Raw genomic sequence first — 27589 nt, 5'->3', positions numbered from 1 at the left:
GTTCTATGGGTACCCACGAGTCTCCCCTTTACAGACATGCCCACTTTATGATAATCACATGCAGTTTGGGGCAAGTCATAGTCAAGTCAGCACACTGACACACTGACAGCTGTTGTTGCCTGTTGGGCTGCAGTTTGCCATGTTATGATTTTAGCATATTTTTTCATGCTAAATGCAGAACCTGTGAGGGTTTCTGGACAATATTTGTTATTGTTTTGTGTTGTTCATTGATTTCCAATAATAAATACTGTATATCTCCCTTTAAGGTACATTTTGAACAGAAAAAAATATGTGATTAATAACGATTAACTATGGAAAATCATGCGATTAACTGCGATTAAGGATTAAAAGATATACTTTATATATATATATATATATATATATATACAGTATAGACCATAATCAACCCAGACTCCAAAAAACTGAAGAAACATACAGTATGTCTCTGTGTTCTCAAAGGACCTCACAGTATACCCTTAAACAAGTAGTACAGGAATACAGTAGATTAGAACCACATCAGCATGCTAAATATGATGTTACCATAATAGTTCTGAGACATCTTTGTGACAAAGCAGCAAACATATAAGAAGTATGACCTCTCCTGTATGATCTGTAATCGATCTTAATTTCCCTTCAGACAGAGCGAGGATTGGATTTGATTTGACCTTTACCCCGCTGCACACACTGACATTCACTGCGATCACACACACATCAACACTTTGAAGATATAGGGATTTGGCAACCCTTCATATGACAACAGATTCTCTGCTGCAGGTCTGCGTCCCAGCTGCACTGACCTCAGCTATGGTGTGTTATATCATTATTATAAAAGTAATGATATGTGCTGCAGATTGTTGTTGCACTTGAACGGCTGCAACAAAAGGAATGAAGAGGCGGTCAGGCAAAAGTTCAGTCAATGTGATTCTAATGGGCGTGATGGGGGACAAAATCCATAGTCCTCTTCAGAGGAAAAATGCTTTGTAAAGTTCAGCTGAAGCTAGTAGGAGGCTTCAGCATTGGAATTGCATTAGGAAGGAACCTGCTGTTCTTGGCCAGTATGATACAACCATAGAGTGCTCCGGGGATGATGTATTTTTGTAGGCCAACCAGGAAGTTAGCATCGCTTGACAGAAAGCCGAAGGGATTTTTCAATTGGGTTTTGGATTAATGCAGAAAATAAACTCTGTGGCAAACACACGTTTATGATACTTACACATTTTGTTCAGCAAGATAATCTTCACGAATGAACACCACTTTTATGATTTTTGAAGCTTGAATGCTGAAGTAAAAAACTAATGTTAGGCTATAAACGAACTACACCATCTTTGCATGAACGTGAGTATACAAAACGAGACTGTAAAGGCTGACGAGTCGGCGTGATGACGTTTAGCAGTCTCATTTAGCCACTCGTTAGCAACCGCCTTTTTTAAGACACGTAAAAGCTTAAAAATTCACTAGCGGGATATCTACTGACGTATTTTATTTCGTAGAACAGAACCTTAAAATCTCTTAAGCTTGTGTTAACCACAGACCTTATTTCAGGCATCTAACTAAAAACCCAGAAATTCAGAAACATCTTGTAGTGTACTGTTTAACTGTAAATGAGAAAGTTTGCTCGTGCTGGTGGGCGGTGCTTGGTATTTCCTCAACATTGCGGCTGGGTCGCAAACTGCCTAGTTTGACCGTTTGATCGGAGTTTGCAAGTGTTTGACGCTGCTCAGAGACAGCAGACTTCAGCTTGGCTCTGATTGGTTGTTTACCACCAGTATGTGAAATCTTGCAAAAGACATTTGATCAAATAAAGTCGTTGATTATTTCATTCATTTTGCTTATAAGAAACTCCAAATTTTGTTTTGACATTTTCTATACTTTAGGCATTAATTAGACTCTCAGCCAAAGAGACCTGACATGTTCCCAGCAACCGTAGACCCTATCTGGCTGCCGCTCTACCTGTCCTCAGGATGGAAAGACATGAAATAACATCAGACGGAGCTTGGCTGTGTGATCATCATTACAGCGAATGATCAAAGCCCTGCAAATACAGGAACACAGAAACGCTGTATGTACAAGGTATCCATTAAATTCAGCACATAGGAAAAACTGGCACCCTGCTAATACAATATCCTCACATGATCTTTTTAAAAACTAGCCTAGAGGTCCAATGTTGGAGTCAGCACAGTGTGTTAGAGTAAGCACCACTTCACTGCACTTCAGCCTCAGCCCTATATGAGGAAGATAAGGCACACACCTCCATTCATTTCCATTTGCTGACAGTAAGAAAAGACCTTCTGTGAGCTCAGACACGTAGTTTGTTGCTCTGAGGTCCATTGTCTGTTCCCTGTTATTTGCCTTCAGTGGACAAGTGTACAATAATGTTTTAATAAGCCTTTTTCCACAGCATGACAGTAAATTTTCTTTTATCAATACTTTAGACAGAAAGAAAGGATTGGCTCTTAGGTGACCTTTACCCTGCTGGACAGTTTGACATTCTTCATGATCATCCACATGACAGGACATTCAAGATGGTGGGCTTTGGAAAGACTTAGCCCCTATACTATGATAACAAATTACTTACACAAGCAGACACAAAAGGGCTGCCTTTGACATATTGTCTTTGTCTATGGAGTGTTGGCCAAGAAATATCGTCCAACGTTACTGTAAAGCAGAGGTCGCATTAACCAAATATCTTCAATTCATTGACTAAAAGTTTTTTAACAATGATGGAAAAATCTGAATGCCATCTGTCATTTTGACCTTGCTGTGCAGGTGCTGATAGCGTGTTGAAGAGCTACGGATTGGAGGCCTTTTAGCGCGTCTATGACCACTACGGGTCAACACCAGACTTTCACCCAGGAAACTGGTGTTTGTGTCCTGTGTGACACTAAAAGTCAATGTTCACTTATTTTAATCATGATTTCTTTTTACTAAACCTAACAAAGTAGTTTTGTTGCGTTTTTTGTTTTGTTTCAATTTATGTTATCCATGTGTTTAAAACTGCTACTGTAATCCGGGAGAAAATATGTTTTCCTCATAATGTAATTGAGAATGCAGTTTACTTGTATGGGAACGTATTTTTTTAGGAAACAGGGTTGGAAGCAGCGCATGCTGCACGAATTTCCTCCCGGGGAAGCTAGTGCTTGCAGGATCGGGAAGTCTTACTGATTTCTGATCACTTCCCTGGGAGAAATGTTCTCTGACTTCAAAACTTTGACTGAAGTGGTGTTGGTAATTTCATCCTCCGGTGCGGCAGTAGGGCTAAAATCATTCATCTGCCTCGTGTGTTGTTGACATGAAAAGTGACTGCACGATCTTCATCTCTGTTCATCATTTCATGCCCTTATAAATGCTTAATCTATAAGCTTGTTCTGTACATTAATTCTTACAAAATGAAAATGAATGAATGGAAATTGAATGCTATTAAATGTCCTATCATTAAAAATTAAAATCAAAATGACAGGCAATAATAAGCGCTGTCAATCGATAAATAAAAATATTTAATCATGATTAATTGCATGATTATCCATAGTTAATTGCAAATCACACATTTTTTTTATTTGTACAAAATGTACCTTGAAGGGGGATTTGTCTTATCAACATGGGAGTGGACAAATATGCTTGCTTCATGCAAATGTATTCATATTTATTATTGGAAACACAACAAAACAATGACAAATATTGTCCAGAAACCCTCGGAGGTACTGCATTTAGCATAAAACAATACGCTCAAATCATAACATGGCAAACTTCAGCCCAAAAAGTGTGCTGATGTTCAATGTACGGCTGTACCGAATGGCATTGTTTTTTCTTTTGAAGTTTCTATTGTGGTTTTCGAATTAAGCTTCAAATGTATTATATTTTATGATGTCATCACACTAAGAAAATGGGGAAAATATGATTTTGTGTTTTTGTGGTTATATAAATGTAATTTATGGTGCTGATAAATTGCTGCCAGACCGCCCCGTTAATACAGGTGCGGGCCTCCTGCAGTGAAAATGATATTTTGAAAGGCTAAACGCCAGCAAATATGGATTCAAGCAGCAATTTGTTTTGCTGTGAATTTTGGAACTAATTACATCTATAACTTTTCAATAATTTTTATTTGACAGGATAGATAAAAACTTTGACCTGCTTGTGGTGCTCAATGAAATGTCATCAAACGTCATTAGGATTCACCATATAGGAAACATGGAATGGCTGTACAAAATTTCATGGCAATCCTTCCAATAGTTGTTGACATATTTCATATTTTAACACTTGTTGTCTCTCCTCGAAAAACATATTTTTCCCCCTCCTATGATGATTGTGATGCAGGTCGTGAACAGAGCTGATAGAAATCCACTCAGACACACAGACCTGAGGCCCACGGCAATAAAACCGGACCCTACACAGCCCAACTTGGGCCTCGGTTACTACGAACTGAGTGGCCCCATGAAGATGCACACAGCTCTAACTTTGATCAAAAATGTGGTGGTGATTGCAAAATGTTTTACTTTGGGATTTTTTTTGTCAAGAGTTGTCTCTATGAGTCTATGATTTTTTAAAAAAATTTTTTTTTGGACTGTCATCCTGACCAAATTGCTTTTGAAAGTGACTACAAAGAACAAAGAAAGAATAAACTGTTCTTTTCATCATGCTGTCTTACTGACAATACATTCGCAGAGTGGAGAAGTTAACAGGACGATCTAACAATAAGAGCTGAAGATTTAGGAATCCACATGGGATGATGTGGAAGATGCACAACCAAAATGTTTTACCAAAAATAAATATCATTGTCGTTGTGTTATTGTGCATGATTAATGTGGAATCAAATGTTTCCAAAAAGTACTGACCTGCTATTATAAGCAGAATTTATTATTTGTCAAAGGGCTGGCTTAAGGCACAAGCCATATAGGTGGTCGCCTAGGATGCGAGATGCTGGTCTCCCTCTAAAAATGAATTCATTTTTTTTTTTTTTTTTTTATTTGCCGGTGGGTGCCCTTCCTCATTTTTTGCATTGTGGTAACAAATGAACAAGGGCTGTCAATTGCCCGCATGCTGGATGAATGCCTAGCGTGTTCATTTAGGTAAAGTTACGTTGTTATATAAGCACAAAACGTCCCTGGGTGGGCTTGAACCACCAACCTTTCGGTTAACAGCCGAACGCGCTAACCAATTGCGCCACAGAGACTTTTACGGGAGGTTACGTACGGGGCGTGGAGTCAATCTTCAGCCCCACCCAATTGCACTTGCAAATTTAACAGCCGAACGCGCTAACCAATTGGATATATAAGCACAAAACTTCCCTGGGTGGGCTTGAACCACCAACCTTTCGGTTAACAGCCGAACGCACTAAACAATTGCGCCACAGAGACTCCTATGGCAGGTTGCTTAGGGGGCGTGGACTGAATCTTCAGCCCCACCGAATTGCACTTGCAAATTTAACAGCCGAACGCGCTAACCAATTGCCTGCATGCTGGGTGAATGCCTAGCGTGTTCATTTAGGTAAAGTTACGTTGTTATATAAGCACAAAACCTCCCTGGGTGGGCTTGAACCACCAACCTTTCGGTTAACAGCCGAACGTGCTAACCAATTGCGCCACAGAGACTCTTACAGGAGATTGCGTACGGGGCGTGGAGTCAATATTCAGCCCCACCCAATTGCACTTGCAAATTTAACAGCCGAACGCGCTAACCAATTGGATATATAAGCACAAAACGTCCCTGGGTGGGCTTGAACCACCAACCTTTCGGTTAACAGCCGAACGCGCTAACCAATTGCGCCACAGAGACTTTTACGGGAGATTGCGTACGGGGCGTGGAGTCAATCTTCAGCCCCACCCAATTGCACTAGCAAATTTAACAGCCGAACGCGCTAACCAATTGGATATATAAGCACAAAACGTCCCTGGGTGGGCTTGAACCACCAACCTTTCGGTTAACAGCCGAACGCGCTAACCAATTGCGCCACAGAGACTTTTACGGGAGGTTGCGTACGGGGCGTGGAGTCAATCTTCAGCCCCACCCAATTGCACTTGCAAATTTAACAGCCGAACGCGCTAACCAATTGGATATATAAGCACAAAATGTCCCTGGGTGGGCTTGAACCACCAACCTTTCAGTTAACAGCCGAACGCTCTAACCAATTGCGCCACAGAGACTCCTATGGCAGGTTGCTTAGGGGGCGTGGACTGAATCTTCAGCCCCACCGAATTGCACTTGCAAATTTAACAGCCGAACGCGCTAACCAATTGCCTGCATGCTGGGTGAATGCCTAGCGTGTTCATTTAGGTAAAGTTACGTTGTTATATAAGCACAAAACCTCCCTGGGTGGGCTTGAACCACCAACCTTTCGGTTAACAGCCGAATGCGCTAACCAATTGCGCCACAGAGACTCCTATGGCAGGTTGCTTAAGGGGCGTGGCTTCGATCTCCAGCCCCACCCAATTGCACTTGCATCTTACTTCTAGAAGTTGGGCTGGAAATGTATGTGTTTATCAGTTTTTTTTCCTGGTTAAATCGGTGTCATCCTCCTTTTTTGTAAAAGTGATGTCTGCCAGAGATAAAGGACATCAGATTTTTGCCCGCATGCTGGGTGAATGCATACCATGTTCATTTAAGTCATCCTCCTCTTCTGTGAAAGTGATGTCTTCAAGAGATGAAGGGCTGATTTCACAGAAGAAACACTCACATAGCTTCCCCGTAAACACATTAGTAAATTCTTGCAAAGGGTTTAATGCCAGGTTAACAGACTCAAGCACATTTAGGTCCTCCTAAAACCAGATGACTTATTTTTCGGTCTGCCGAGAGGACATCAGATATGGCCCGCCACAAGATCCTCTCCATCATTTTTTGCCTTGAGCCCCATCTGGTTGGGCATTCTGTGATGAGTGAGTGCTGTGGGAGGTTGAGGGTAGGACAAATGCCCGCATGCTGGATGAACGACCAACACCAAATTAGAATTTTGCCTAGGGAATCAAAAGGGCTCGAGCTGGCCCTGATTCCTCATTCACATGTGTGACGAAATGGAAAATGCGTGATACAGAATCTCCCTCACAGATGGGTTTGTAAAACAGTAGTATGGGGAGAAGTAACAACAAACAAAACAACAAATTTGAGATAATAAAAAGAAAAAACAAGATCAAATGTACCTGAAATCAAACCAGTATTTGTCATTTCACATAATATACATACACTACATACTACTAGCGCGTCTTTGTTCTCTGTTTTATAGCCTTTGCTGTGAGCTGTCGTTGTGCCATCAACTCACATTAACTACAAACGCGTGTTTTATCCATCTAGATATGGAAATGTCGGCTAACACCGGATCCACTGCGTTCAACAACTTAATCAAAATGATCGAATGAGATTTTGAAGAGGAGGAGGGGTGCTGTCCCCTCCCTCCTCCTCCTCCCTGCTTTAATATTGTACCGTACGCGCTTACAAGATGCGGCGTTTGCTGCAATGCAGGTGGAATGGAGGAAGAGGAGAGGACACACTGTGATGCACACATCTGTACGCACACACCCACACACAAAACTATAGCTACCTGTCACTCTCTGCCTACAGGTGCCTCCCAAGTGTGCCAAGACTGCTGAGAGACTAAGAAGAAGAGAGAGGAGGTGAAGGAGGGAGAGCAGCTTTGTCCTACTGAGATAAACCACACACACACACACACACACACACACACACACACACACACACACACACACACACACACACACTACAATATAGAGCGTGTGTGTGTGTGTTTGTGCATGTGTGTTATACCAGCCCAGTTGCACAGCAGTTCATGAGATAGTCAGGAAATTGAATGTATTGATTTGTGTACATAGACACACAAATTTCACATTTTGATGATGATTTGATCATCATGATTTTTGATTTACGTGATGGTCAGCACAAAATCAATTCATGTGTAATCCACGTCATTGAGAAGTATAGAGAGCGGCGAATTTCATGTAGGGAGGAGGTCATGGTGGATAGGTGGGTCAAATAACACAGGACTTTCACCCCAGAGACTGGTGTTCATGTCCCGTGTGAAATCACAAGTCAAATTTAATTTATTTCTCATGTCACTTCCGTACTTAAGTTACAGCACTTCCGGTTCCGTTATTTTAACCCAAACTGCCATTTTCTCCTGAAGTTACCTTAGTAGTTTTGTTGCCTAAACCTAACCAAGTCGATCTATTCCTAAACCTAAATAGTTTTATTTTGAAAAGACTGAAGCGGAAATTGACACGTGCGTCACGTGTTGCTGGACATTCGTAGGAAAACGCACAAAAAATACGTTTTTGAAAGTCGTGAAGAGCATCACAAATTTTTTTGGAAATTCCGGTCTATGTACATGAATCAAATAGATTACATTTTGCGATTATTTCACAAACTGCTGTGAGACTGTGTTGTTTCACATGCAATTTGAAGGAATGATGACAATAGTTCATTGTCCACAGCAAATCTCTTTACTAATTCACCGGGCTGAGATGAAGGTGAAGGACGTGAATCTATGAGTCAACTTTAACTTCCTATATTTATTTTTATTTTGCCAAGATATTGGATATTGAGATGGTGGGAGAATACAAGTAAGTGGGAGTTCACCTGTTAGCTACTTTCATTGGAAAAGAGTTGACATCCCTGGGCTGGGTTTTTGGTTGGATCATTTTTCAAATCTAGCTTACACGACATTACCGACCTTACCTTTAATGCGGTGGTAGGCGGAAAATGTTTGGCATCATTGAGCAAAAATTCCATAATAACCTTTCAGCTTATTGTTTTTCAAGTGTTCTGAGCGATAACTAGACTTCTGCACCTCCTCATGGCTCTGTTTTCAAGCTTTAGAAAATCTAGCCTGTGATGGGAGACTTTGGCCAATCGCAAGTCATTAGAGAGGTTTGTTCCTGTTGGCTGTTCTACAAATACAGATGCACGTGCACGTCCCATCATTGAAAATTCAACAGTGGAATATCCTGCCGGAAAAGCTGCTATACCAGCATTGGCAACAACTGGAATTGGAATGGAATTTCGAATTTTGCCCAGTAATGCCAAAAATAAACAACCTCTCCCAGCTTTAACTTAAGACTCATGACTTGTCAATCACACCATAATCAAACATACCTTTAACCTCGCCTCCTCCCCTACCTTCAGTCTGATCCTGTAACAAAATGGTGGAACGACCACATTAATTTTAATGCATTTTTAGTTTTACTCATTTCATAATGTGTGGATTGTGATGCTCTTTCACACTGTAACATGATTAAGATTTCTACAAAATAAAAATGGCATGAATTTATTTACTCTTCTATTACAGTGTTCTATCATCAACAGTAAATGAATTATTCAGTACATTTGTACAGTAATTATCTGCTGCAGGGACATACATGATGAATCATCACTGGCTTAAAAAGGTCAACTATGTTACCTGTGTGAAACAACTACAAATCAGATAAGGCGGGATACTTGTAATTATTACATTTCCTCTAGGTTGGCACCATCCCCATACCACTGACCTAACTGTTAAATAACAAATTCAAAGGACAAGTAATCATCTGGATCACGTCAATCAATACATAGGCGGTGCCAGCGAGGGGCTTGGGCCTACCCCTAGAATAGGCATGAAAGTGTTTGCTACAGAGCTTATTTTCTGCAATAATCCAAAACCCAGTGGAAAAATCCCATTGTCTTTTTGTCGAGGGAACCCAGGGCAATGTTAACTTCCTGGTTTGCCTACAAAAATACGTCATCTCTGGAGCACTCTATTCGGGGCATACAAGTCCTCCAACATGAGTGCATTGTTCATAGTTTTTTTTTTACCATGGTCATTGTTTTGTGGTAATTATTTAGCCTTTAGACAAAAGAATTATAACATGTTTAAGAATTATCAAATTCAACCAAAAAATTACAACCAACCAAATGTCCTGAAGTCATTTGTGTATATTGACCGATGTGTCAAATATCTGTGTTCCTGATGTTATGTTCCTGTTATGTTGAAGGTGGCATTAACATACTGTAGAAATTTTGCAGAACACAGAGTCAGTGGAATCCTAGAAAAGAAGTTTGTGTACCTGTTTTGCAAGCGAGCAACATGCACAAGATCTAATTAACGTACACCCACTGGGTGAGGCATGTGGAGTCACACAGGGCTTTGGAAATGTTCCCCATCCTGCAGATACACACTGTTGGCTACAAGGAAGTTAGGGACCATGCATATAGTACCATATGTGGACAACTTGGAAAGATCACCCTGAAAGGTACAACTAGCAGCTTACTATTTAGTACATACACTGAAGACTTGCAAAATTACACCATAGTATAAAGGAAGAGCCTGGCATTTTGGGATTAGACATATTCAATTCCTTGGCAAGAGTTAGATAAGAAGATTGATACCACTCTCATATCAGTCCATCAAATCTAAAGTCAGAGCCAGCAGGTGATTAGCTTAGCACAAAGACTGGAAACAGGAGGAAACAGCTAGCCAGGCTCTGTCCCAAGGTAAAACAAACAAACATAAAAATCTGCTCACAAATTAACATGCTATATCTTGTTTGTTTAAACCATACAAAAAAATGTAAATGTAAAATAAGTTGTGGTTTCGCAGGGAGTTTCACGCTAGAACCTACAACATATTGTTTTTACTGTGGCTGTCAATCGATTAAAATATTTAATCATGATTAATCGCATGATTGTCCATAGTTAATCGCGATTAATTGCAAATTACCCCTTTGAAAATGGCCATGCCAGTTTTTCCTCAACAAAATGTAGCCCAAGTTTAGACTTAATAATAATAGTAATAACTACATGGAGGCATGCAAGTAAAAAAACAGTTTTCTTCACAAATTCAAAGTAACATGCAGAGTAACTGATATACAAATGGTCATTTTCTGGGTGAAGTTATCAGCCATTTAATCAGTGGAAACAGGTTTTGCCTTCTCATCGGTGGTTTGTTTCTAAAAGTCAAAGGTCATAGCGGAGACATGCTACTGCTGCCGTGTGTTCATTGGGTGATCCACCGCTACAGTTTGTCAACCAGTGACAGTGACAACATGATGAAGGTGTCCAGCTGTCACGAAAAACAAGACTAACGTGCACGTCAAAAACTTACACTGAGTTTGTGGTTGAAAAGAGTTTTTTTTAGGGTTTTTTTTACCACTAAAATGTCACATGTGAGCTAAAGTCCTAATGTGCACACACACAAACACACAAATACACATGGATGCCCATGCAAAGATACCAGAAATGAATAATAATATGACACAATATCTAAGTGTGTGTGTGTGTGTGTGTGTGTGTCTGTGTGGGGGGAGACCCATGGGGACTTTGAGTACAGCAGATATGAAACAGGGCATTAATTGAGCTTCAAACTAAAGGGAATAAAGAGAGCAGGGGTGTGTGAGAGAGAGAGAGAGAGAGAGAGAGAGAGAGAGAGAGAGAGAGAGAGAGAGAGAGAGAGAGAGAGAGAGAGAGAGAGAGAGAGAGATGATGTGAGTAAGAAAAAGGGGGTTATGATGGAAAGAAATACAGACAGACAGATGCAGAGAGAGAGAGAGAGAATCATGCTAAAGGGAATAACAGCGAGTGATGCTCATTAAAACTGATTATTAAAGCAGTAACACTGAAGAGCTGCATTCAGGCATAGCCACAACATCCCAGATGTGTTTGCGTGTGCATACGTGCATGTGTGTGTGTGTGTATCTATCTGTTGTTCCTATAAACACTGAAGTATTACATTATTGGAGTGCACACAGTTAAAACATATAGCTGATTTTCATAAATTAAACATTTATCCTGTTCTCAGATTGTTGCAGCGCAGAGTCACACTTCTTCTTGTGTCTGTGCTGTTATGCACGAGTGAGTGATGCTGTCGTATCGTCCAACAAGAGCTGTCAAAGTGCACTCTGGCAAGGCACTTCAAGGCAGGCACCTCGACTGCCTCACGGTTAAACTAAAAAAAATAAAACCACAAATGAGACATTGCATAAATATAAGTTCTTAAAACTGCTGTGGGTAGAAATGAAGAAAATATGATTAAAAAAAGTCATTTTTATAAAAGGGTCACTATATCCTGACAGTAAAGCATGATAAAGGTAATCAGAAAAAAATCATGTGCCTCTGTGTCCTCCGGTGCTCCTAATGGCATCTTCAGGATTCCACAGACCGGCGGAAAACAACCAATCAGAGCCGAGCTGGAGTCTGCCGTCCAGCTTCCGTCTATGAGAGCCGGCTGTCAATCAGTGATGGCAAAAATATTCTGCCAACCCCCGCTTTAAAATAGCTAACTATCCTTGAGCTCAAAAACCAACAATAGATGAATAGATGAAGTCACTGATGACGTGAAGAGATGAAAGCATTCCTTAGAAATCCACACAAACAGTACAGGTGATGGTGTTAAACAGATTCCTTTTCAATGACTGGCCTTGGGATGATTATTGCAGAATTATACATTTCTCAGTATGACACACTGTCTGTGTGTGTGTGTGTGTGTGTGTGTGTGTAGGTGTGTTCGTGGGCATGTATTACCCACGTTGCGGGGAAATAAACCTGTTTACACAGTCACACTGTGTGGACTCGCCCTCCAAATGGGGACAAAATGCACGTCCCCATAACGTAAATCATTATATTTTAGGATGAGGACTTGGTTTAGGGTTAGGGTAAGGTTAGGTTTAGGTTAGGGTAAGGGTTAGGATTAGGCAAGTAGCAGTTACAGTTAGGGTTAGGATAAGTCTCCAGGAAATGAATGTAAGTCAATGTAAGGTCCTCAAAAGTAATGAAAACAAAACTATGTGTGTGTGAGACTGACTGAGACGGGTTTTGTGCGGCTGCAAAACAAGTACTGAAAGGTTACTGTCATTTATTTTTTCAAGTAGATTTAAAGTTGTTGAGAATAATCAATTTCCTCTCATGTCTCGTCCGACACCTAAGTATTTTATTTTTTACAGCATTCAGTTATTTCCTGTTCTATTTTTGTGTTACTTACCTCTCCTCTCGTTTCAGATACTTCACTTCCTGCCCTTGTGTGCTTCGTCTTTGTCCTCCGTGTCAAGCGTTCCAGTGATTTCTTAGTGTTAGTGTTGTTGTTTTTTTCTGATCCCAGCCCGTTTTTTCTCTGTTGGTTTACCGGTCCTAACATTTCCCCTAAATTTTTAATTATTTTCCTCATTAACCAAATTGTTTCTTACTGTAGCAGACTGTAGAGTTGCTTCATGACATTCTCGTCCATCCATGCAACCACACACAAACAAACACACACACACGGAATCATTCCTTCCTGAAAAGCAAGTTGTATTCCCCGTTTGCTCTGTGTAAGCACATGTCCCCGTTGGCTGTTCCTGGCTGCGAGCAGGAGTGTGTTGGGATTTCTCTGTATCACTGTGAATATGAGGTGGAATATTTGTGGCTTGCCATTGTTGGGGGGAATGAGTGAAAGGCATTTTTTGTAGCCTACAGAGGTGTGTGTATTTCTGTGTGTGTGTGTGTGTGTGTGAGAGCAGCATGTTTCAGAAGAAAGCCAATATAGTCAGTACACAGTGCTCCCACAGGCATCGCCTGAAGCTGAGAAACTGGATTACAGGTGTCTATCTAACTGTCATGATGTTACCGTTGTACACCTGGGAAGTGCAACATAATTTTTAGACCTCTTGCATAAAACAAGCTCTTTGCAATATCATTCCTATACCTTTATGTATATACTCTGTAATGAATGCAGTTGGATTATTGATGGGAATGACTGAATTAATGTGTGCTAATGATGAACTAGTAAACAGTGTTCAGTGGAATAAAAGTATGAAATTAAGCAAAATGAGAAAAAAAGCCTTCGTTGCTCTTGTTTGTTAAAGCCTTTGATACTATATCAAGAGTGTATATTGATGCTGGACTTGGACCAGACTGGACTTTTCACTAGCCGTGTTTCCATTCAATTTTCCAGTGAATTTTAAAGGTATAATATTCAACGATTTCAACTACAAGTGTGTGGCAGTGTCTGTTTCTGCAGAGACCCCGCAGCCCTCCGTCTGTATTTTCTCTTTTCTTCTTATTGTGCTTTACTCAGGACCTCTCTGGGCAGCTGCAAATAACCTTTTAGTCCCCATGTAATATGGTGATACTATATCACTTGGAATAACATAACAAATGATATATAAATAAATCGATATATTAATTATAAAACCTAAAATGTGCATGTACACTGTGGTGTATGTGTGTTTTCCTGTGTATTTTTCAGGCTAGGTCACCTACAGTAGCTTTTGATTAGTATGTGCTGTCTGCACTCCAGCATGCTATGCTCATTTATTAACAACCCAAGATATCAGCACCATATATTCATCACCAAATGATATTAATCATCTTCCCTCATGTGTGCACAGGCCCATCCCTCTGATGTCCTTTTACTCTTCATCAACTATTCGCCTCCCTCCCTCCTTTTATCTACTCTCTGTTCCAATTGACCCTTTGTTCATGTTTGAATCCCCACTGATGGTTGTTAACTCGGACAAGCCATTACAGCACCCGAGGAATTGATAGGAAGCTTATGGTATTTGCTGTTACGTTATTGGCTCAGCCAGAGGAATGGCTGGTGTACAGTACTGTTTAGGATTAAATCCACTGGAAGAATCAGCAATGAGGTGTATAATATCCAAATGGAGGGGGAACAGAAAGCACTCATCTGCAATTGAACTGAGTGATGCATTAAAGAACATATTTGGATCAAATGTATTTAGCCACACTAGCAGCGCAGCTCTATGGATGGCAATTTTTTAATTTGTTTTTATTTTGTCAGGCAATTTTGATGGCAAATTATACAGACAAATGCGGATGGATGGCAATGTTGGTCCACCTCTTTGGTCCATACTGAAATATCTTTCTAGCAACTGTTGAATGGATTGACATGAAGTTGTGTTTCTTCTAGAGCAGGGGTCAGCAACCTGCGGCTCCAGAGCCACATGCGGCTCTTTAGCGCCTCTCCAGTGGCTCCCTGTGGATTTTTAAAAATGGAAATTAATAACTGTTCTTTGTTTACATTTTCATTTTTATTTATCATTGGTTGTAGGTCTAATGAACGAGGGTACTACGGAGTATTAGGGCCACATTGAGGAAAAAAAGTAAATCTGAGATTTTGAGAATAAAGTCATAATATCATAAAGTAGTAATTTATTCTCGCAATATTATGAATTTTTTTTCTCGTAAAGTTATGACTTTATTCTCGTAATATTATGACTTTATTCTGGAAATCTCAGATTTTTTTCCCTCAATGTGGCCCTAATACTCCGTAGTACATTTGCTCTTTGGCCCTCACTGCATTAGACCTATATACTATATACTTAGACTATAAGCTGTGTTACCTTCATCACAATGATCAAATGTTTTGCGGCTCCAGACAGAATTTTTTTTTCTTTCTTTGCCTAAAATGGCTCTTTTGGTAGTAAAGGTTGCTGACCCCTGTTCTAAAGCTACCATGAGGTTCATATTTGTGGTTTTGAGATTGATGTTTTTACAATTGGATGGATTGCCATGAAATTTGATATGGAAATCCTTGTCCTCTTCAAGATGAATTGTATTAACTTTGGTGTTCTCTTAACTTTTCATCTTGCGTCATCATCAGGTCAAAATTATTAATTTGTCCAGTACTTTGGTTCGGCCGAATACCTGCTAGAAATGGTGAGCATGGTAAACATTATATCTCCTTAACTTCAGTATAGTAACATTGTCATTGCGAGCATGCTACGTGAGCATTTAACTCAAAGCCCCCACTGTAAGTACAGCCTCACAGAGCAGCTAGCATGGCTGTAGACTCTTCATTTTATTTTTCTTAGCATTGATAAAGTGTTGACACAGTGGTCCACCAGACTCCAACAGCTACTCAACGTTTTCTAATTTACTCCTATTATTAATGTATGGTTACGTTTTGGGCCTCACTAGCAAGGACACCACCACAACAGCATCAAAGGTCTAATGATGTATAAGTCATGTTTGTATGGGGAGGATGGATGGACGCAGGAAGGGGCATGAATGTTGGAAGAAGAAGGACTTTCAATTTTAGTGTTGATAGGACAGCTGAGTTTCACACTTACACCAAAAAGATACTTCACCTTGAAAAACAAAGACGTTTTCCTACAACATTTTCTTTTTTATTTGGCACAATAAGCCAAAGTTCTCAAATGTTGGATCATATTGTCTTAAGAGCAGCAGCCATACAAAAAATAACTTTTCCAAAATCAGGAACTATCTGATCAAAGATCACAAATCTGACCATACATAGATGCCCTCATACATGACAACTTTCTGTACTCTGTGCTATACATTTTCAAATTTTACATGTTTTTTGACAGCATTTCGCTCTCAGCATTTGACAAATACTGAACACATGCAGACGTGAGCCTGATTTTTTTGCATTTGTCAAACGGATCATCAGCCAAAAAGTGGGTATCCCTTTAACCAATTGCAGAGGTATTTTCCATAACAACTAATCAGTTATGACTGAACACCACACACACACACACACACACACACACACACACACACACACACACACGCACACGCAGTTGTAGAAAGCCGCATCTGCCAAATAAAAAAAGACGGCGAAAAAATTGAGGGCTTTGTGAGCGTAAAAAAAAAAATCTGTACGCTTTAAGCTTGAAAAAAATGTGCAGACAGCAACAAAAGCTTTTTGTGGAGAGCTGAGCACAATATGATGGTGAAATGAATAGAAAACAGGAATGCCATGCATACCCCCCACGCCACCACCCCTCCTCCACCCTGACTGCATCCCTCCCTCTCATCTGTCCATCCTCTCTCCTTTTTTCTCTCCCTCTTCCATCCCCATCTCTCTGCTCAAAAGGTTAGTAAATGTCAGATGGGAGTTGTCATCATCTTCAATGGCGTCATCTTTCTTCATAGAAACACTGTCTATCTCTGCGCGTGTGTTGTGTGTGTGTGTGTACGTGTGTGTGTGTGGAAGTTGAAGGGAATACAATTGAACAGAATGAAATAGAACAGGATATTGAAAATGGGAAATTACTGCTTGCATCAAAGGGCGGACACATGCACACTCAAGAAAGCAGAAAGACTTGAAATAGAGCTGAGGATGTACAGTACTTCATGCTGTACGGCTACGTCTCTGTCTTCCCCTTTTCTTCTCCCCTTTCGTCTCTCTGTGTTCATCGTAAAGAAACCACAAAACTTCACAGAACAACTTAGCATCAACGTTGCTGCCTGTGACTTATCCAATCCCCCCCCCCCACACACACACACACACACACACATTTTATCTCTCTCTGTCTCGCTGCTGTGTCTTCATCACAGCCCGCGTTTGCCTCTCTATATATTTTATGACTAATAGAAGGAGCAGGCCTTTGTGGTGATGACAAATCCCCACACTCAGACAGTTTTACAGCCCCTAAAGAGCCCTTTGACAAACGACTGGGCTGTAAACCTAATATTCTAATGCTGCGTGTTATTGTAATGGCGTATGTGTGCGTGAGTGAATATTTAGGAGATGTTAAGCATTGCTTATCTCCGCCAATTAGAAAAGTGCTTTAGCATCAAAAAACAAATCTCAGTGCAGACACATACATGCAAGCACAGAGTGGTTTATATACTGAGGACATGTCTGTGCTAATATGCATGTGTTCAATAATACAGTATATGTGAAACAAACACATTCTGCATGCACGCATCTACATAACAAAGAACTGTTTGCTAGCTTCTCCTGCATGAGACAATTGGAAGAAGAATCTAAATTTGGACACTTTGGACTAATGTACAAAATATCATTCATCCACTGTTGAAGAAAAGAGTCCAGGTAAAGATACTCAGGGCTCCGATTACGTGAAATGTGTTGCAAGTGCAAATGGAAATGCCTGCGGGTGTGTGACCACAGGTGTCCAGTGCAATCCTGGTACAACATGGAGAGTTTTGGACAAGAGGTCGGAACAGGATGAGCAGGACATTACTGATAATAGAGTTAGAGGAACAAGCTTCAGTACTGGCAAATCTCAATGGAAGGCGTATAAGAACTACAACATTACACGGACATTCCGCGTGTCATGAGTACGCATTTTAGCCTTTTTGCGTTTCATTTGTACGTCATGGAAATGTCGGTTTTGGCAAGAAAACCACTTATTTAGGGTAAGGAAAAACATCATGGTTGGGCTTAAAATAAGTACGGAAAACACTTCACAAACGTCAATAAAAACCGTGACAAACGTCACATCACTAACGTAACTTACAAAACAAAACACGGGTTGACAACAGTCTCGAACACGAGTCTCCTGTTTAAAAGTCCTGTTGTTTGTTGGGCCCATCAACCTCCCCACCTGCCCAACGTAAGTGGTCTTTCTTGCCTCATATTCTACGTCACTTTACGTTTACATTGCAGTCAGTACAGGATACATGGCGTACAATTGATATGCGGGAATCAAGAAAGGTGTACTTATTGCACGCAAAACGCCTTGCGCATTATCGTGGCATTTATATACCTTTTCCTGCGAACGGGCTGGGCAAACTGGTCAGTATTACATATGTGTTGCACAGTTTTGTGTACTTAATTGATTAAAAAGGGCGTTACTGTAGCAAACAGTTGCCTTTGCCATTTATAGCAGATGCAGAGCAACACTAATATTCATTTGACGTTGTGTTGTCTGTCTCTCACTCTTTGCAACCACAAAAAACAAGCAGGCTAAAAAAAAACGAAGTAAGTGACGTGTTCTGTCTGTCGGTCTATTGATCTCCTCCAATCCGTTTCAGTACTACCGACAGAACCACACCTACACCCGCACCACCACTATCACCAATACCGTTTGGCTCGTTTAAAACACAAGTTTTGAGAAAAAAAACACATATTTCTGCCTTTTATTCATAAAAATATCATATCAGACTCCAATAACAGGGTTTGAGATAAAAAAAGGTTGACATGCGGTGTCTTCCCATACCAGTATAAGCACTGTCATGGTCACTTACCAACAGGAGAATTATTTGATCTAATCCCAATGAATTGAAATACATGGCTGAGTGTTCTCTTGGTGATCACAGAGCCTTTAGTCGAGCTTACCTACCTTCCTAAAAAAGGTGTCCACTCATGATTTGCTCGTCTGTAGTGATAGAATATTTTTATTTGAGGTGAAATGTGAATTGGCCCTGTCATGTTAAGGCTTGATAAATCATGAACTCCATCAGTACGTCGATAAGGCCTCGGGGCCCCCACGCTCAAACCTCCACTTATACAGTCTTACATTGCATACGTCTCAACACCTTTTCTTCCTTTACTCGTCCACAATCCCCTAATGGCTACACTCTGTTATTTCCCCGGAGGGCCGGTGAGCCGCACACTGCTGCGGGAATGCATTAAATTCAAGAGTTGTTGACGCACGCTCAACGGAAAGCAATAACCTGTGCAGGTCATTTTTTTCCCCCCCTTTCCTTTCATTTTCCGAGGTCGAACAGAATTGCCTTTCAGTGCTAGTGTGATTATGTTCCGTTTAACATGGGAATTATAAGAATTACACACATAAGTGTAGTGCAGCATGCCTCGACAAGATTAAAAACAGCTGCTCTGGGAAGGAGGGAGACACAAAGGACGGAAGGGAGGGGCGGGGGGGGAGAAACACCCAGAGTTAGAAGATAGACATGCAGCTTTACAGTTTTAATAATATCTAGCCTTAAACTTTTTTGAGGATGAGTTATATTTTGAGGATTGCAATCATCAATCCTGTGTGGGTTACATTTCCTGACTGCAGCCACGGATGCAAGACAGTGACCACTAGCTCTTTGACATAGCGTTAAAAAAAACTAAAACCCCCACCAGGAAACACGTTCAGATTTATGCTCAGAATATTTTGCCTCAAGTGTGTTGTTGGGAGCATATATTTTATACTAACAAGATGCTAACCTCCTTTCCCCGGCCACCTGCTGCCACCTACTAAACACTCCTGGCGTGTCAGATATTGTATTAACCCCTTAAAACTCTGGGCTGGCCGCTATTCTGTCTTTCAGAGATTGTTGAGGGCTGAATTTACTGATATCATGTGAAACTAGAAAACCTAAGGATTGCATTGCTACCAACCGTGTCATACTAGCTTGTTGGGAAGATCGCTAAACTCGATTTACACTAAATTTTGGCGAGGAAAAACTGGCATGGCGATATTCAAAGTGGTCCCTTGGACCTCTGACCTCAAGGTATGTGAATGAAAATGGGTTCTATGGGTACCCACGAATCTCCCCTTTACAGACATGCCCACTTTATGATAACCACATGCAGTTTTCTGCATGCAGTACAAACTGTTATTTTTGCCTATTTTAAAATGGTATATTTGAATATTTCTGCATACTAGGGTCAATAAACAGTCTTGGAATTCGATATCACTGTATAGCTGAGACTCTTGTGGAGCCAATGAGCCCAACTGTATTCATGTGTGATGATGTTAGTCCCCATAGTAGCCATTTCATTGTAGTGAGACAATTTTTTGACACTTGACCTCACTGTATAAACTGACCTGTGGTGACCTCTAGGATAATCACAGCCTCATGAAACTTTACATCCACAAACTAGAGACCTAGGGCATTCAGAGGATGAATGGCTTTCCTTGGTATATTGACAATAAGAGGGTTTCTGAGCAGTTTCCAGAACAGAAGTACTCTCCCTCCAATCGCCGAAAAATGCAATTCTTGTAGAAATCTCAAAATGTCAGAGGTTTTTTATACCAAATCACAGCATGGATTTTTCTACTGTGTTCCTCAAGGTCTTGGTGTCTTAATGAGGTATTTTGGAGGGATTATTGATAATTTTTTATCAATTCTCAAGTGGTAAAAAATGGTTAAATTTAACACCAAATCTGTGTCACAAATGGTATCAACCCAAAATTGCTACAACAATTTATGAGATGTAATAGAGTATGGGAATGGCCATCACACACTTCCATTATAATTGTCTAAGTCTCTTTTAAATTAATTAATTCATTCATTTTTATTTCTGATTCATGACTAGAAAAACTTGACACACAGTGCTGAGCTACATCTCAAATTAATCTTCAGGTTCCCAGCTGTCAGATGATGTACACCACTTCTATGTGACATATACTGTTGACCTGCTATCTCCCCATGTACCCCCCTAAAAACGACAAAAAACGGGTCTATTGTGGGTCTCAGAGGGTTAAGGGGAAATAAGCTGCATTGTTTGTGTGTTCCACACTGAAAGGCCCACACAGGATTTTGGCAATTTGCAGCCCCAATCTGTGACTCGCACTTTGCACTGGAGCATCGATAAACATGGAAAACGATGGAAATTGCCCGCTTGTTACCATATTGTGAGACGCTGCCTCGAGGAAATCACTCAGTGGAAGTCTGGAGGGCCAAACAGGCGACATCAGCGAGAGGGGGAATCCCTGGTAACATCACCCTGAAAGGCATGAGCCACGTCCCCTCTGGGCCTCGACGGGGAGCAGCCAAATTAAACGGCTGGTGAAAATGTCTGTAACTCCCCTCAATCTGATTTGGACTTAACTTAATTATCAGAATCAGAAGAGGAGCGTTTTCAAGCCGCCGGCACAAGACAGTTCATTAAAGACCCACCGCCGCTTCGTTACCCCGGCAACTCCCGGGGAATCGATGCGTAATGCGCTTTTTGTTTATGGAGACGGAGGGAAAGGGGGAGGAGAGAGGACAAACTAATTGAGCTCTTCCAATTATTATCCAATAGCCTCGTGGCCTGCTTGATGGTGAGCTTGGCGCGGCGGCACGATCCTACCTGCAAGCAATTATAGGTGCTCAAATCCGTCACATGGATGGGATTGAGCGTAATTGTTCCCGACAGGCAACTTTGTGAGTGTTGACAGAGTGGTGTCACAAACCCGTCCGCCTCGTCAGCAGATAAATGAAATCTCTTTTCTTTATCTCCGTTCCTCTATAGACAGCCGATAGACTCTAATGGCAGGTATAATTGAATTTTACCATCTTCATACTCACAAATAGCCCTCTCAGCTGTTAGCGTCTGAGTCCAAATAAACAGCACTAATATGGTGTCTCACACACAGTAATTACAACTCAATCTGTTGTGTTTCCCGTTTTCCTCTTTTAATTGCTCCTCTCTCTCTTTCTATCAATCCCTTCCTCTTCTTCTTCCTCCTCCTCTGCCCTCCCTCCATCCCAGCCTGTCGCCACTGCATTTGAAGAATTAGCCGCGCTAACGCAGGCCCTAATTGGCTGTCACTGTGTGCTCGCAAATGTGAAGCCACTTCCTCGATATAATCATGTTTACACGCGAGCGCCGGGTGCCAGACTGCTGGGCTTGTCTCTATCGAGCTTGTTTAGGGAGTAATTTACTGTAAAATTGGCTATGATAGTCAGCCACAGAAAGAGAGAGGGAGAGGAACTAGCTCAGCGTAAAATGGGTGTCGTCGAGACGCAATGACTTCCTCAGCGTATTTGTTTCCCTGCTGTTGATTTGGAGGAGGGGGGTCATACTCCAGGTATCAGCCCGGTGAGCCTCATTATCACCGCTATTTTAATCAGTTTAATAAAGTAAAACCAGTTTAGCAGCGTATAACAACAACTAAGAAATGAGATGAATTACAGGCCGTCCAGTTCTAGAAACAGGCAACATAATCATTTTGCTGGCACATTTGTTTACACGCGTTTTCTTTCCGCTGCTTCAATTTATCACACTAATTGGAGGGGATAAAACATTTCAAAAAATAACAAATCAAGATGCAACTTGGATAAAAAAAAAAGTGAAACACACACAGGCCAATAATTCATCTGCCGCTGCACTTCCGTTCGGTATAAAAGACCTTGATGGAGAAGCGATTGCTTCAAATAGAACAGCCGCGCCTTATCCCTCACTTCTGACAGTAAAGGCGTAGTTTTCCATAAGTGTCAAGAGTATTTCAGATTAAAAGCATCTTCATTTGGAAGCGCGGTGACCGGAGGGCAACTCTCCCAAGAACACATTCCTTATTTACCGGCCCCGTTAATTCCCATTCCCGGCACAGCGAGGGCTGGGGGGCCACTTGAGAAGTCTGCACACTGTGAAGTAGACCTGACATTTTTCTCCTCTAATTGTGTTTTCTTCTCCCTTTGCTGGATCGCAATGTGTGTGTGTGTGTTTGTTTGTTTCACTTTGTGTGCGTGGCTGTGCAACAAAAATTGCATTTGCAATGTGTGTGTGTGTGTGTGTGTGTGTGTGTGTGTGTGTGTGTGCACGTGTGCAAGCATACTTATTCATCTCTCTGTGTGCGTACAGCAACAGTGTGTATGTTTTTTGCCAATTAGGCACTCAATGACAGGACATGTGGTGAAGCAGCTAGCTGGGCTATTCATGGATCAGCAGTTATGGGAGGAAATTTCAAAATACCAACTGGATACACACACACACACACACGCTCATACAGACACACGGAGCCACAGAGCTCCAGTAATTTCCAATGCACCGCGTACGAAGCTGATCTCAGTGGCTCAGACAGCAGGATGCCGTCTGTCAATGTATCATGTGTTGACACAGTTGTCCTCCTCTTGTGTCACTTGTTCTTTGGGATGCGCACATTTCTCAAGTTTTGACACGTGGCGTCAAACAGTGTTTTTATTTCTGATACAATGAGTTAACATTTTGACCTCCCTTTCAGGTTAAAAGGAATACTCCAACATTTGGGAAAATGAAATACACATGTTTGGAATCTAACACACCAAGCCAACGGTCGGCCGTTGGGCAGTTTGGGGGCGTCGGTGAGCATCTGTCGGCCTAGTTTTTGCAGCCCAATTTGACTGTTATCTGGCCATTAAATAGGTGTTATCAGTCGCTGTAAGCACCATAGATGTGGGTCATTAGGGGCCTACTATGCCTACTACGTTATAAAAGTGAAAGTGAAACTTAAAAGTAACAAGTTCTAACGTTGTAAAACTGAATGAAACGTTACGTTTTGAACACAAACAAAAAGGCTTCTTTAGGTTTAGCAAAAAAAACTACAACTTCTTTAGGTTTAGGCAAAAAAAACTTTTGTTAGGTTTGGGGAATTACATCGTGTTTTGGGTTAAAATAACTACGAACGCACAGACAACTACACATTGTTGGTTTCACACGGGATACGAACTCTGATCTCCGGGGTAAAAACCCACCCACCCAACAGATCGCTGTTGTGTTCTTTTGTACCTTCTTTTGGTAATCTACCATGTGAATAGATGATAAAACCTTCTAGTATGTGTAGTATGCTCCTATTTACCCACATCTATGGGGCTTATAGTGCTGATAACGCCTATTTAATCGCCTGACAACAGTCTAATCAGTTGTTTTTGCGATTTGTCCTTCAGCGTCGGCTCTAGTCTGCTCGTGTCTGAGGTCTTTTGGCCGATTTAACATGTTGAATCGGCGGATTTCTCTCACCCGTTGGTGAGAGAAATCCCTCAGATTGGCTGTTCAGCTTAAATGAATCAGTGCGCGAGAAGACCAACGTAAGTGAGGAAAGCAAGCCAACGAGGGCAGATACAGAAGGTTCTTTTCATTTTTCATCTTCATTTCATCTGATCATTCCAATACACGGATATTTTCACAACGACATGGCCATTTGGAATGAAGTTAAGTGGTGAGTGAGAGTGGTGTGAAAATAGTCAGCAAACGCCGCTTTGTTTCATGTACGTATAACAACGGCTTGTATATCCGCAGTCCTCGGTCTCCTGGTTTCCCTTTTTGAATGACGAATGCAGACTACCACGACCTGTCAGTATGGAGAGTTATATCCTCTCAAGCAAGCGCAAAAATTACATAGTAGTTGGCCGTTGGCTGTTAAGTTGCTGTGTGTTCAAGTGCAAATTGTCGGGCAAGACAAAGATGACGTGAGGTGACGCAACAGTTGGCCTTCATCACCACTAGTTCTTTGATGTCAGTTTGGGGTGTCTGGGCCTTTACCCACAGTCAAATAAGAAAATTGATATTAATTGTATCTTTCAGTACAGGTCTGGAATGTCTTTAGCTTAGCTTAGCACCTAGCTCTGTCAAAAGTGAAAAATACACCTGGCCCCAAAACTCAGTCAACAAAAAATATTGACTGACATGCTGAAGTAGTTGTTTAATTAGGGCTCTATTTCAATACCATTTCAAATGTTTACTGCCCTCTCGGTGTTAACCAACATGCGCTTCAATACCAAAAAGGAACATAAGGTGTTGAGATGATTTGGCCAACAGCCACATGGTCCGTGTCCTTTTCTCCAGCATTTCCAGCACAGCCAGAGAGGTACCCCCCTCTGTGGAGAAGCTCGTTCTTGCCTCTGGAGTTGCTGATACTTGAATAGCAGGCCCACAGGTGATCACTGGTTTTATAAGCCAGGAATCCCTTTGCTCAGAGGGATGCCAATCTATCCACAGGATCTCTTGTCATCACCACAAGAATGTATCCTATTTCGTACCAAAACTGACCCAACAAAATACGAAGAGAATGCCAATTTATTTATTTTAATTAGGATTTATTCAGGTACTTAGGTACGTTATTTTGTCCAGTGTGGCTTATTTTTTTGTTACATCTTAGCTGCTGTATTTCATTAGGTGGGATCTCATTATCAATCGAGAAATCTGATAGAGTACTTCTCGTATTATTATTATTATTATTACAGACATTAACAGTTTCTTCATGTGTTTTTAGTCTCTCCAGCTGCTTACACACTGCCCAATAAAAAGGCTACGTATGTGTCCATGTGGCTTAAAGGAATACATCACCCTTCAAATTACCATTTGTATATCAATTACTCACCACGTTACCTTGAATTCTTGAAGAAAACTTTGTCTCGCATGCAGGATTTACTCCGATTTCAGATTCTCCGTTCACCATGGAAGCATGCGAGAAAAGCATTTTCTACAAGAATTCAAGGTAACACGGGATGAGTAATTGATTTACAGTATATGGTCATTTTGTGGGTGAGGTCATACTTGCCAACCTTCCTGATTTTCCTGGGAGACACCCTTTTTTCAATGTCACCTCCCGGTTTCTTCCCGGGGTCACAATTCTCCCATATTTCTCCAGATTTATGACAAATGTTCACACCTTTTTATTTTTTTTTCGTTATCTCAACCTGTTTCTGCCACTGTACAGTGTGTAAAAGCCCTACTGTTTCCTCCCAGAAAACAATACAGCTACACCAAATGTTGTTTCCTGTGAGACGAGAGCTGCTTGCTGCTTTGAGCTGCGCTCGCCGCTGGGTTCAGCACACATCAGTGCACATTGCACCCAAAGTTGGGCTTTGCTCGATGCAGTAAAAAGTGATCGTGGCGCTAGCCTTTGGAAATGTCTGTAAGGTATAGAAGGAGAGAGAAATGGAGAGTAGGAGAAATAAATACGCCTACTCAAGCAGAGGCAGAAAATGAATGAATGAGTTACTGAATGAAAACTGATGTCAGAGATTCACACAAGTTCACATTTGAGACACCATTGCGTGGGCCTCCGTAGATGGCGCGCGCACTATAAGCATGCACAGAGGCGTTTATGCTCAGTGCGTTGTTTGTTGCAATATCCTCCGAAACATCAGGAGGCATACAAACAAAATATTCTGTGGAAAAGCAAGAGGTCAACGAATGGTACCGGAAAGGAAAGTAGGCTGCCTGGCGACAGTAATAAAAAATGTACGTACTGCCAAACATTGCATTTATGTACTGTAATTATTAATATCGCTTACCTCCAAGTTAAAATTACTTTCTGTCTCTCGGTGCTTTCCCTCGGGTCGCCACTCTTTCCATGAGACCTTTTTTTAGCTTTTATAAAACGATCTCTCAGCCTGCAGCAAAAAGCCTCTTCTTTCCCCAGTGTGTTGCCTATTGCTTTACAAGAATTTAATGACATTTGACTGTCCCTGTGGTCTCTCAATGAACAGTCGTAGAGATGTCTGTACAGGCGAACCTGCTTGGCCAGTCTTCCCTCGAAGGCATCCATGTTGAAACGATATGTTGAGTCGGCATGTACATGTGCATATTGGTTTCCGTGTCCCATCCTGCTCCATTTTCAACAATTTTCAGTCATCATTTCCTGTTTTATTTTGTGTTACTTACCTCTCCTCTCGTTCACTTCCTGCCCTTGTGTGCTTCCCGCCTGTGTGATTACCTACCCCGCCCGCATTGGTTTCACCGGCTCCCAATCACCCTCACCTCCTCTTTGTATTTAGTCTGTATGTTTCCCTGTCTCTGTGCCAGTTTGTCTTTGTCCTCCGTGTTAAGCGTGCCAGCGATTTCTAATGTTAATACTTGTTTTTTTCTGATCCAAGCCTGTTTTTCCTGACTACATTTTTGCCTTATCCTTGTTTGCTCTGGTTGCCTTTATCTGGTCAGATAGTCAGCAAAACTATACAACCACATGGTTAAAATAACATTTTCTACGTCCAAGCAAGTGAAAGTAAACTTAAGTCTTCTGTCGGTCTGCACAGAAAATAAAATCATTTATTCAACCAGACAACAGCTAAATAAGTGTCTGTGTGTCCCTATTTGTGTGATATTCGTTACTACAAGTTGATTTTGGCGATAAAATCTCTCCACAGCTTATAATTTTTTAGTAAGAAGGCTGATAACAGACTCCCCTCTGTGTGCGTCCAAAAGTACAACGAAATGATAAAAGGTTGCGACTCTTCAATAAACGGTTTACTGATCAAAGAGTTTACTGGCCGT

The 27589-nt window shown here is 41.2% G+C and overlaps 4 non-coding genes across 4 annotated transcripts; all 4 read right to left on the bottom strand.

The window, feature by feature from the left end:
- Positions 1-5093: 5093 nt before the first annotated feature.
- trnan-guu (transfer RNA asparagine (anticodon GUU)) lies at positions 5094-5167 on the bottom strand. Its single transcript has one exon. It is a non-coding gene; the product is annotated as a tRNA-Asn (tRNA).
- A 528-nt stretch (positions 5168-5695) lies between these two features.
- Positions 5696-5769, bottom strand: trnan-guu (transfer RNA asparagine (anticodon GUU)). Its single transcript has one exon. It is a non-coding gene; the product is annotated as a tRNA-Asn (tRNA).
- A 110-nt stretch (positions 5770-5879) lies between these two features.
- Positions 5880-5953, bottom strand: trnan-guu (transfer RNA asparagine (anticodon GUU)). Its single transcript has one exon. It is a non-coding gene; the product is annotated as a tRNA-Asn (tRNA).
- A 344-nt stretch (positions 5954-6297) lies between these two features.
- Positions 6298-6371, bottom strand: trnan-guu (transfer RNA asparagine (anticodon GUU)). The gene has a single exon. It is a non-coding gene; the product is annotated as a tRNA-Asn (tRNA).
- Between the last annotated feature and the right edge of the window lie 21218 nt (positions 6372-27589).

Source organism: Sebastes fasciatus, chromosome 4 (assembly GCF_043250625.1).
Source record: "Sebastes fasciatus isolate fSebFas1 chromosome 4, fSebFas1.pri, whole genome shotgun sequence".
Lineage (NCBI taxonomy): Eukaryota > Metazoa > Chordata > Actinopteri > Perciformes > Sebastidae > Sebastes > Sebastes fasciatus.
The sequence above is the reverse complement of the archived record's forward strand: the minus strand, read 5'-3'. Positions and strand labels throughout refer to the sequence as shown.